The sequence below is a fragment of the Sylvia atricapilla genome, chromosome 5, assembly GCF_009819655.1.
Source record: "Sylvia atricapilla isolate bSylAtr1 chromosome 5, bSylAtr1.pri, whole genome shotgun sequence".
NCBI lineage: Eukaryota > Metazoa > Chordata > Aves > Passeriformes > Sylviidae > Sylvia > Sylvia atricapilla.
The window spans coordinates 67068786-67080203 of NC_089144.1; positions in this window are offsets into that span (position 1 = coordinate 67068786).

The window sequence follows — 11418 nt, forward strand, 5'->3', positions numbered from 1 at the left end:
ATTCTGGTGTCAGCAGAATAATATCATGAATCTGGAAAACAAATTATCTCCCTGTAAGCAGTTTGAAGGAGACATCAAGCTCTAAGACTCTGCTTGTTCTGCCTCTGCTCTTTAAATCCAGCTTGTTTTCTTACTGAAGAAACAGAAACTGAGAGTTCAAAGTGAAGTATTTAGACCTGAGTTCTCAGAACCTATATCACAAGTACAACAGGATGTAGTTCTGATTAAGCCTCTAATGACATTTAATTTGAAATTCAGTGCAACTGTGTGAAGATGGCACTGTGACAAGATCTGAGACATCCCCAAGTAGCTGTAACAGAAGTAACTGAGGAAGCAGGAGCCAAGCTTCAGCAAGCACTTGTTTTCTCAGGAGTGTGGAAGCTTTCTGTTGGCTTGGCTTCCTCTGGGTTTTGGGGGCATAGAGATGGCGCCATTTCTTATTTCTTCCTTTGTCCTCTGGCCTTCTGTGTTACCTAATACTCAATTCACACAAATTGTGTTGGCAAACAGCTCTCCCAGTATGTTAGTGTTAGGATGTGGTTTCTGTGATTCTGTTCCAGAAATCATCTTTCTTCATGACAGTCAACAAATTAGCCTTACTTTCCTCCATTTCGTGGTCTCAATCTGATGTCTGGGGAATTTGAGCGTATGCAGGTAGTAAGTCATGGGTGCTCTCTGACCTGACTGCAGACCAAAATCAACTCTCAGCTGAGATCCTGCTACAGCTGGCATGGCTGGTTAGCTTAAAAGTGTTTAAACCAAATATTTGGGGTAATTATAGTATTATAGCAGATTTTAAAGGGTGATTGCCAGTGCTGTCAAAGGGTGAAGTCGACATTTTCTCAGTACCCCTCCTTGCCAAACAGCTTTAAAATTCGAACACTATTATTGCATTAGCATAGTTCTTTAGTCTTGAACTGAATTTAAAACATGCTTACTGTTTAGGGTAGGCAATGCAAAATCCTGATTGCTACTTTCCTGGAATTTCAACCAAAAGGAATGGTAAAACATTATATAATCATGTTTTTTAAAAATCAACTTGTAGTTTTACATGGCATCTTGTATCTGCTCGTAGCAGCCAGAACTGAGTGTTGCCATTGAAAACAGAGAGTCATGGCAGTATATTCACTCCAAAAATACCTTCTGGTTGCAAAAATATTTAACAATGTTAAGACTAAAGAGGAGTGAAAGGAAACTAAAGAAAGACAGGATTGGAAACTGTTCATTGCACTGTCAGATAAAAATTCACCATGGAAAAATGCACAAACAGACAAAAAAACCCAGTTATTGGAGTAAAATGCAATCCAGCAGACCACTGGGTCTTTTTGAGTAGGGTTGAAGGATGAAAACGGGTTGACCCTCAAATCACCTGGTTAAATTCAGTGAGCAGAAAACACTGGGCATCAGGCATTCAACTTGGGACTGGGGACAGATAAGTCTCTCATGGATTTCTAGGAAGAGCAGAAACTCTGCCTTTGCGTGTACCTCTTTTGGAAAAGAGGTTTAGGAAAAAATAAAAGTCTTGGAAACCAAAATCCTAGCAATACCATGGATGGGTTCTTGAAACCATCCCATAAATCACAGTAGCAGTTAGACAGAAAGGCAAAACAGGAATTAGTGATGTCTTTTTCTTCAAGAGGAGCTGGAGATGGGTCTTCCTCTGGATTGTGTAAACGTGTGGCAGAACCAGCAGTTCCCGTGTGTTTGGGGCAGTTTTATCAGTTTCTCTTGAGGCACACTGACTCAGAGACAGGCCTAAAGATTGGAAGGTGAAAGAGTGTGTAAGAAAGAGAGGAGCCCCTGTATAAGAAAAGAGGAGAAGGAAAAGGTAGGAACTAGCTTCAAAGTCTGTGGAAATAAACATGACAGTTATCACTGACCTCAGTGGAAATAAAGAAACACAGAAAGATGCCTTTATTACCCTGTAAAGAATTACATTGAGTCACATCAAATTACACAGAGAAATCAGGAAGCACTTTTCCCCCATTTTCTGGACACTAAGGATCAATACCTTGACAGGTCTCTTGGGAGTCAAGTTATATTGAAATCACAGTCCCAGGACCTGGAGAAGAGTTTCCTGCTCACAGACTGCAGCAGGAGGAGTTCCCCTTTCTGTGGATTTTCAGTGTAGAATTTGGAATAACAGGAGGTTGTTCTTGCTTGTAAAGGTCCCCACAATAGCTTCTGGTGGGAAGACACCAGATTGTTTGGCAGTCCCACAGGGAACACAGGGGAGATTTTTTTGCCAGCAAAATCACAGACTAGAAGAGGAACTGAGTCTCTGTAATGAAACACTGAGGAGTGTACCACACGAGATGGTTGTGGTGATAGGCTTTTCTACCCAGTGTCATGTAGGAGATTCTGAATAGGGTGTCACTGTGGGTGCAAGGAGGGTTTGCTTGATTGAGATGCATTCTCCTTTCCCAGCAGCTATGTGATGGCTGAAATACATCTCAAAGAAGCATGGGAAGACTGAAACCTAAGTGAGGAGCCCTGTGCTCATCACTGAAATAAAAAAAAAAAGGAAAAAAAGAAAACTGGTGAAATTGGAAATACAACAGATGCAGATCTCTGGACCAGTACTGGTCTGGGGAGACATAAAGGGAAGAGGACAACGCTGATGCAACTGGAAAAGCCTCAAGATAAATGATCACCCACCAAATGATATGTAATGAAGTCCTAAAACATCTGTTGATGATCAAGAGGATGGAGACTCCAGCAGAAAAGGGTGAAAATGGCTTTTCTTACCAGTGTTTATACTGGCCTGCATTAGGATCAATCAAATGTGCAGTGATACTTCACCTAACCAAGCCAATGGAATTAATGCTCATCTATGAAATACTCCACACAGGAGACAGTTCTGTTGGTGTACTGCTAAACCACTGTTTAATAGAAAATATTGCTAATCTGAACCCACTCCTCAGTGTATGTTTGTTGCTGCTCCTATCATTTATTTTTGGGTTGCTGCAAATTTTCAGTATCATTTTCTTTAAACAAGAGAACACATTATTCAGAAAGTGCCAAACAACATCTTTATAATTATTATGAAATCTCCTATAGAGCGTTTCCTGTTAATTTTCATAGTGTTTTGAAGAAAATTCTTTTAAAGGCTTTTATAGGCTCCTGTCCAACATATCTGGGGAGTCTGTTTTTCAACATCTAGTTTTATTCCTTACCATTTATTTATGGCCACTTCAGTGCCTTTAACTTCCTAGGATTGTAAAGTATTTTTTTAAACACGTTACTGATCTTAGATTTGGACAAAGGCCAGTTGATTCAGTAGTAATTAAGGTATAACCACAAAATTGTTCCTAAAGTAACTTCATTTACTGCTGGTGTTCTGCTTTTCAATGCTGTGTGTGAAGAGGCACACAGAGCTGGCTTTGTTTGGGCTGCCCACAGCTACACCAGATACATTTTGTCCAGGGAACAGGCAGGAAGCTATAGAGGCTGAAGTTCACAGCAGGTAGGACATGAATTCCAGTGAAGGTTCCTTTCAAAAACCTAGTCATTTTTGTCACCTTTTTCCTCATTATTTTTTTTTTTTTACTTTGTTTTTATACCTGCTTATTTTTAAAGAATTCCAGTTGGTGTCATCTTTTTCCCCACCCTCTTAGCTATGAGCACTTATCAGGGCTGCGATGTAGGATCTAGAACAAACTGGAATTATTTAGGCTTCTGGTACTTCCTGGCTGCCTGTAAAAGTCAAAGTAGCTGGAAACTTTTTCTATCTGTATTTACAGTGATGGAAGCAACTGTTTTTATAATGGATCCTCTTAAACTTGAAATATAAATGGAAGTGTCTATTCCTTTGAGATCATTTCCTGTTTGCTGCTGCTTTTGATTCTGCATATTGTTCATGGTAATTCTTCTACTGGTGCAGTAAAAAGTGGTTCTCCTTTGCCTTTCAACTCTGCCCATAAACCCACTGCTTTGTACACAGCTCGTTATTTCTTTACATCTGTCTCTACACAGAAACAGTCCTCTTTCAAATAGGGCAGGAATGGCTAAGCCCATCATCCTACTGCCCAGGTACCCTAAAGACAGCGTGTCTTTCTGCAGATCATAGCGCAGCTGACATCTGGCATCCCACACAGAAAGACAGAATTCTTTGGGTGAAACGTTCTCTACCAGTAAATACTTAAAGGTAGCTGGAAATTGGAAGTATATGAAGGGTCTCCTGCTATGTAGGACATCTGTCTGTATGATATTCCAAAAGAAGGATCCAGGAAAGAAAATTATGAACTGAGAAGCTGTGTTAAGGCTAAATTGTTAAAAAAATAAGTATTGTTATTAGTTCCGAATTAGCTCCTCTGATGCTACATCAAGCCTTATTAGCCTTTTAGCAAAAAAACTGAGGTTGTTGCTTAACTTTCTGGAACAAGCCATGGATTCCTGAATTCCATTGTTTTTCCGAGGCTATGGTTTGATTCCCTGAACCAAAATGAGTCTGATCCTTCAGCTGGCATATACCCTTAAAGCATTCCTAGATCAGGGCTCTGAAAAGAGAGGCTTTGTTTTCAAAATCTCTTCCACATTAATGGGTTACTTATGAGTGAAAATGGTGTAATTATAAGAGATGAAGAACCAGACTGAGCAGTTGCCCTTTTCATGTTCATTGGAGGAGGAGGAGTAGACATTGATTGTCATGGGGGTGAAATTTGGCCTAAGGAGAAAAAACAAAGTCTAACCACGTTACATGGCATCTACCATGTTAAGAAAGCTGTTTACAAGAAGACTCGTTCAACAACATTGAAATCTTGTGGAATCTTTCCATGCTGCTTGAATTTAAATAACATTCTGTTCCTGTCATGCTCATCTGCTCAGTGCCTGCCAGGGGCATTTGCAGAAAAAAACCCTACTGCTTACTATTTTGGTTGACATCAGCTGGTGAGGCAGGTAGTCAGTGGTTACCAACACTGCTTTTATCAACTGAGTACTGGAGTACTCAGTGCACAATTGTTACTGGTGGGGTTGGTTTGTGTAATTTCTGTTTTCTGTTCGTCATCCCCTGTCAAGCAGTTGAATGCATTAACAAAAAATTTGGCTCCAGCTGTACAAATTTATATGGGCTTTATCATTGCCTCCACACATGTTTAAGTAACTGGCCATGGGTTCTGTGCACTGCTGTGAAACACAAATAAACATGAGCTTCTCCTGGGAAGAATAAACTACCTGTATTATACAACGACATAACAGTAAGGGTATCACAGTGATCAGCTTTGTTGGCACCATGTCCCTGGGCTATTCACCCTGACAGACTGGGTTAATTAGCAAATGACAACTGGCAGTTCATTGATCATTGTTTCCAATCTCTTATCCAGAAATGGTGCTCCATGTACAGCAAGACCAATAACAAGTATTCATGTGCAAGAAGACCCAGAGCCAAAGCCAAAAAAGAAGCCAAAAAAAGGTTTTGTGCTCATTTACACTCTGCCAAAGACTACAGGTTTCCCTGAAGAGCTTGCTGATACCTTCATAGTATCAGTGTGGAAATGCCCAGTAGAGCTGGCAGGCCAAGCGTTTAGCATTCAAAAGACTGCAGATGTAGAAGTCTGGGACAGCTCTCTTTGTCAGTCCAGCCTGCATATGTGACTTCTTATTTGACCTGGCTGTTGGAGCAGTCTCAAAAAACATATCTTACCTCATAGGTATCTGTCAGAACTATCTACACATGTGCTGGACCATGTAAGTGATTGTCTTGATTCAAGAAATTTCAAACTAAGGATTCCTGGATGGGAAAATTTCAAAGTTATCTTTTTAAGTGACTGATACTGCTTCGCCAGATGTTATTTAATTAGTAGAAGCTTGTCTTGGTTTCATGAAATGAAATCTCGAAATGGTTGTTTTCTTCCCCTTTTTTTTAAAAAAAATTCATCAGTCCTGTGTTTAAAACAATACTAGATCGAGGCAGAAAACTAGAGAACAGATAGCCAAAATCCAGTGTATATCAGCTTAGATGGCATACCCAAATTCCACAGACTTACACTGTGATTATATTAGATTGGGAAAATTATTTTATGTATCCGGATGAAAACTGTTAAGTTGCTGTCTTCTGAAGCTATTTGGTGCAGCAAGTCTTCAATATTCTTGTGGAAGAAGCTCTGGAAGGCTTCTAAGGAGGTGGGCTTTGAATTTTTTTGCCTTTTTTTTAGGGGGCATCCTGAAGGGTAGAGCTGCCTTTCTCCCTTTCCCAGTACTTAACCTCTCTTGCAGTCTCAGAACAAAGTCATGAGGCACAGGTATCCCCTGTGAACAGAGTAACTAATTCTCAGAAACAGACCTTGCAATCCGGTTGCACAAGGGTGGAAGTAGCAGTGAAAAATTCTCTCTGGTTGTTATGTTGCATGTAATCCAATGCCACTAAATGCTAGACCTTCTGTTCTTGTCACAAAGGAGCAAAATAACGTAGGTGACAAACTTTTCTTATGAAAATCTGCACCATCAGCCACCAGCATTTAATTACCCTAGAATAGAAAATTACTGCATAAGACTTATTAATAAAGCCAAGGACAGTTTTCCCTGGGAATGAGGGAGGTTTTTTTGGGTGATAACACAAGGCTACACCTCATGATACGAAAGAGGAAAGATGTATTTACAGGAATCACTTTGGGCTTTTCCAGAAACAAGTGGCATCAATCTGGGCAGAAAAGTCCATTAATTCTGAGTGAATACACCTAAACTCAAAAACTTTTCTGGAGACAGGCCAGCCAAATGAAGAAAATCAAACTATAAACTCCGTGAACTTTGTATGATGCTAAGCTTCATTTATTTATAAAAAAACGGAGAAAAAAGAGGCAGGAGCACCTATCTTGTAACATGAACTTCAAAGCGCAAAATAAATACAAAGCTAAGAATCAGTGAAGTCCAGGAATCGAAAACAAAAATGTGAGCAGAGGCACAGCTGTTACAATGCTGACTTAGCATTCTTCAGGTTTCAAAGGAAAGTCAAGCCCATCAATATTTCCATATCCAAGTAAATCCATACCTAGTCTTAGCTGCAGACACTGCTCTCATTCACCAGAGAAAAACACAGAATGCCAGTTGTCCTTAGAGATAAAAAAACCCCAACAAAACCAAATCAACCAAACATGTGAATAATCACACAGTGATATCATATTTCTGCTTGCTATATCGAAAGCAAATTGGACTTAAAAGCTGTCATAATTTCAGTGATGACTTGGAAAAGTGATTCCCAAGGAGAGTTTGTGAACGACTAGTCATCCACAGGAATCCTCAGAACCACTGATAGTCCGGGCTCCTGACAGACAAAATCTGCAGGTTGGCAATAATTCATTGCTTTAATTTTTTTAATTATTACTGACTTGGAATTTTGTTTTTCCTCAATTCTTTTTCGTAAGAGCAAATCTTTTTCTGATGTCAGTTAAGTATTTCACTAAGTTTGGTCCACAGCATGCAGTTTAGGGAGCACATTTTTTTGTCCTTACTACCTAATTGACTACTGCCAAGTGCCTGCAGGAAACTTACACAAATATAACAGGTTTTTCATAGGTGAATTATGCTTCACCTGAAGAAAACAGGCTTTATTTTGCACTGTGTATGTAATTTCTTTTAAAAAAATGGGTGAAAGTCTACAGAGTGTATTTCTAAAATGTTAATATGCTGACAGATCAGTAAATACAAAAGCTGAGAAATGAGAATTTGAGTGATTCACTCCATTTAACCAGAAAGAGAATTCACTTCCTGAGTATCTTTGAAGCTAGAGGCCAGTGGGGTTATTTCCACAGCCTTGCTGACCCATGAAGGAGGACAGGTGTTTCCATGGCTGGCCAGACTAACAGTAGCAGGAAGGATGGAACCACGCTACATTGACTTCATCTCAGTTCACCAAAACAAGGTTTCAGCTGTGGTTTTGAAGAAGCAGAAAACTTGAATGGCCAGTGGCAGCAGCAGCTAATGAGAAGCAGAGCAGAGAGCAGCCTGCTGTGAGATGGATGGATGGATAGATGGGTGGATGGATGTATGGATGAAGGGATACATGGGGCTGTCTCCAGTGGGGTCTCATGAAACTGTGGCTGAAACAGACACCTGTGAGCTCCCAGCTGTCAGAAAGTTTCATGCCACTTGTGAAAACTGAGTACAGGAAGGACAAAATCCCAAAGAGAAGCCACTCTTAGGCCCCTTGGACAAAAAAAGCCAGTTTTCCTCACTGCTGCCTTCATCCTCACTTCAATTCATCGCTATTGCAGTTTTGGCATGGGAGGCTCTTATAGTGCAAGACTTGGCATTAATTCTCCTCTCAGCTCCCATTATTGTTCCTTGTTGCTGTTTTCAGTCTCTTCCTGACAACACTTAGCTTGGTAAAGTAGCACAACTGCTCTATAAATCTCAGGTACAGTTCCGTTGTCTGCAAATTAGACCAAATGGCAGCTCAAAATCTGGCAACTCCCTGCAGTCTGCCTGCAGGAAGACTCCAATTTCTCCTGCCTTTGGTGGATTAAAATCAGTGGGAGGTAATTATTGTTATTTTTAGCAGAAAGCTAAAGTACAGGAACCATAAACTGGCTGGAAAAGTCTGAAATGTGGAAAATCTGAAATTATTCAAAGGCCTGTTTCCAGTCTCCAGTTATTATCATAAAGCAGCAAAATCTGATTCTCTATCAGTAAAGTTTTCTTACTGACTTGTCTGCCACACTCCTGTTGGCATATCTCAGCACACGTGTACTTGATCCAGCATTTGTATCTCTGATTCAAACAGTAACAAAGGAATGCAAGTATTTAAAATTTGAATTAGTTTGGATTGAATGTGAATTTTGGAGTATTTTTTGACAGATTGACTTCTAAAAGAAACAACATAGAACCGAGGGAAAAAAAAAAAAAAAAGAACTCCCATCTTTTAAACTCAGTTTTCTGCACTGAGGTGGTTGTCTGTCCTCCATCCCACTCCTTCAGATACCCTGTGTATTTACTCTAGTATTTGTAGCACCACTTTGAGAGTAAGTTCCTTATGATTTTGCTTTGTGGAAAACTACACGCCAGCATTAAAGCTTCTACAGTAAGTTTTTATTTATGAGTCATTCGTACCAAAACCAGACACTTCTGGAACAGACTGCTGCCCAGTTAAGACATCTAAGGAAAACAAAAATGAAAATTTAATCTTAAATCTTTTAAAAGTTCCTTACGATGATCTGACAGCAGGAAAGCCCCTGCCTCACATGATATGGAGAATTTCATGTTTTGTCATATACCCACCCAACTATATTGAAAGAGCCAGACATGATGATTTCTATTTAGGAAGCATGTCTGCACTTTTGCAACAGCTCAGGCATTATTACACTTGCTATTTTAACACAGGTGATACAAAGAACATTTCTGGAGCAGTTACCCTTTGACCACATGTCCACAAGTGCTGGTGTAGGACAAAGGTTTGCTCAGCTGGAGATCACATTTTCTGCTCTACCCTACCTACTGAGGACCTCAAAGAACTTTTATCATGCTGGTCCAAGTTGCTCTCTTTCTGTCTTGCCTTGATGGGTCTATGATCAGAGCAAGTGATGAAGAGAGTGAAAATGTTCATACCTGCAATACACACGGTTCCACTTTCTCCTTGAGTCTTTCTCTCTCATGTGGCAAACCATCTTCTAGATGAAAAAAGGAACACAGTAATCAGTCAAACTTTGTCAATCAGAAATGCCTTCTGGTATGCAATCCTTTTGCAAGTACAAGCCTTCCTTTTATTTTACTGCAAGGATGCTGTGGAAGTTAATAAGCAGATGTTGCAGATCTTAGATTGATGGTGTTAATAAAGACCAGAAAGACTCACAGCTTTTAAAATAGGGGAAATCACATAACATGAATCATGCAACACTTCCATCTCAGGCAAGGTTCAAGGCCAGGTTGGATGGGGCTCTTAGCAACCCAGTCTAGTGAAAGGTATCCCTGCCCATGGCAGGAACAGTGGAACTGGGTGATCTGAAAGGATCCTTGCAACCCAAACATTCTGTGGTTCTATGAAATGATGATATTTCCTATTTGCATCTTTTAAATATGAGACGAAGTATGGGGCCCCTTGATCATTCAGTTCCTCTTTGGTAATACAATGCTTCTGGATTAAGTATGAATTATTCTAAAAAGCTACATATGTAGAGCAAATATGAGTCTCTCTACTCCTATTTTTGAATTTAAGACAGGATTAAGCCGAAAAAGAAAGCCAAATCAACTCATAGTATAGGATAAAGAGAATAAAATGCATCATATCTTCATTAAAGTGATATTAACAACTTTACACAAATATTTCTGACTGACAATAAAGATTTTCTAAATGAAATGTGACAAAAATACTCTAAAGGGAATGTGAAAAAAATAATTGCTTTAAAGTTTCATACGTATCAATTCTACCTCCTTCCAAGTAGCTTTAAGTCTTTCAAACCCAAAAACCTGGTTAAAAAATTGTTTTTTTCCAGAGTGTCTTGGTTTGAAAGACAGGTGTTTGCTAGAGAAGCCAGAAGATTCTTTCAGAATGAAAAAAAATGGAAATCTCTTCTTTCCAAATTGTTGGTATTTTGAAATCAAGGGGCTCTCTGGCAAAGACATGAGAATAGGAACAACGGGGGTTTTTTCTAGTATGTACAGCAAGGCAAAGAAAACAACTCTGGTATTAACAACAAACAGAACCACAAACCTGGTGACCCCTGTGTTTAATTATTTGCTACTGTCTTTTTTCCTCATCAACAATCCAAGTTACTAACCATGTCAGACGGAAAAATACACATTTACTGACAGCTGCAACTGAGTTTTGCCTCTGAGGAAATGCAGTTCTAACACGTTGCCTTAAGTCCCTGCCTATATATTTGAAGATGGCCAAGATACACAATTTATACCGTTCAGACACTCCCCAGATATTCAAAGTGGAATAGAATTTTCTTTAATCCTAAATTTACTCATTTTTCCACTTCACCAGAAAAAAAAAAAAAAAAAAAGTGTTTAGAGGATGCATTATAGGTGCCTGTGGTAACTGGGTATATTTATCAGGGCATCAGATGTTGCACCTTTTTACTGCTCTGTCAGAAAAAAATATTTCCTTTTATTGCAATTGGAGTTTTCAGTTTTCTGTCAAAAAAACCCCTCCAATATTCAGACAACCTTTCAGGGTGTACCACTAGTGCCAGAAAATAAAGTTTTACCAGACCTCTTCCCAACATCTAGTTTATATGCATCACTGCCTATTTTTTATTAGGTGTTATTTGGTATCTTTTCCACACTATCCCTCCTCACACAAGAAGAATGAGTCAACCCTTTTCTCTCAGTCTCTGCTGCATGTACATATTACTGTTTCAAGCCAAAACCAGTCTTTGAGAACATTATGCCTTTTTTTCCCCTAAACACGCAAGCTGTAAATTGTCAGTTTTAAAGCTACCTCTGCAACAGTTTAACCTGAGATTCCCCTGCCACTGCAGT